Below are 1,082 nucleotides of genomic sequence, written 5' to 3' on the forward strand. Positions count from 1 at the left end.
TGAAGAGGCTTCGCGCCTGAAAGCACAGGGGCAGCAGAAGTCAGAGAACTTCTGTAGTTGTGGGTGCTGTGGGTGGAGGCAAGGTTAACCCTGGGGGAACACGAGCTCCAGACCCAGATGCTGTTGGGCTTCTCCCAGTAAAAATGAGAGTGAGAAAAAAAACCTCGTGTCACTTCCTCAGCAAAAAGCTGTTCCTGGCTCTTAGGTAGTCACGGTTTCTGCTCCTGGCTGGCCCCCAGCCAGCTCCGGGCTGCTCAACAGCAGGACTGCCTCAGCACCCCGGACGCTGCACCGCTCCCTTGAGAAGCAAAGGGGGGCTTGCTGGGGCTCATCCCCTGCCACAAGCTTTCCTGACACGTTCCAGGAGATCAGGGGCCCCTTGCAGAGGATTTCACTGTCCGCAGCCATCCCACCCAGAGGAGAAGCTGTGGAGAAGCTCTGCGGCCCCTCTGAATCCTGCACTCATTTCTCATCTCTACCACCAACTTTTTTTTTTTAAATATTGTCCCAGCAAGAGCAGCTGAAAGAGCTGCCTGGTGAGACCTGGCAGGAGAAAGACGCCCTTTCAAGAACAGCTCATATCATTGGGCTCTCCATAGTCTCAGCACATTGCAGCGTGACAACAATGTGAAGCTGAGACCCTCAAAAGGAGGAGAAGAGCACAACAGCCACCTATTGGTCACCCAAACCGAGATCTCAGCCCCAAAGGACAAATGCAAGGACCTGCAGTGTGACAACAATGTGAAGCTGAGACCCTCAAAAGGAGGAGAAGAGCACAACAGCCACCTATTGGTCACCCAAACCGAGATCTCAGCCCCAAAGGACAAATGCAAGGACCTTCTTTCCTGTGAAGCTGCTGTCCCAGGGTACTGGAAGTGCCTCCCTACCAGTACAGCACCAAGCTGTGCAGGATGATGCATTGTGCCTCTGCTCTCCCACTGCCCCTGTACCACTGGTTTGCTAGGCACTAAATTCTGTTTCTGCACACCCTCATCTTCCAGCACCAGCACTGCTCAGAGACTCCCTCTCCCACCTGGGATCTGCTCTTTCCCCTCTTAGGGAGGAGTCACCCTGAGGGAAAG

At 54.3% G+C, this 1,082-nt stretch overlaps 1 protein-coding gene across 1 annotated transcript in view; it reads right to left on the reverse strand.

Moving 5' to 3' along the window:
- The window catches only part of LOC104491846 (pleckstrin homology domain-containing family G member 4B-like), a gene marked incomplete at its 3' end in the record, with an annotated part of 5,724 nt that overhangs the window by 3,546 nt on the left and 1,096 nt on the right, over nt 1-1,082 (reverse strand). The gene's annotated exons all lie outside the window — the stretch shown is intronic.

This window comes from Buceros rhinoceros, unplaced genomic scaffold (assembly GCF_000710305.1).
Source record: "Buceros rhinoceros silvestris isolate BGI_N320 unplaced genomic scaffold, ASM71030v1 scaffold28524, whole genome shotgun sequence".
NCBI classification, from domain to species: domain Eukaryota; kingdom Metazoa; phylum Chordata; class Aves; order Bucerotiformes; family Bucerotidae; genus Buceros; species Buceros rhinoceros.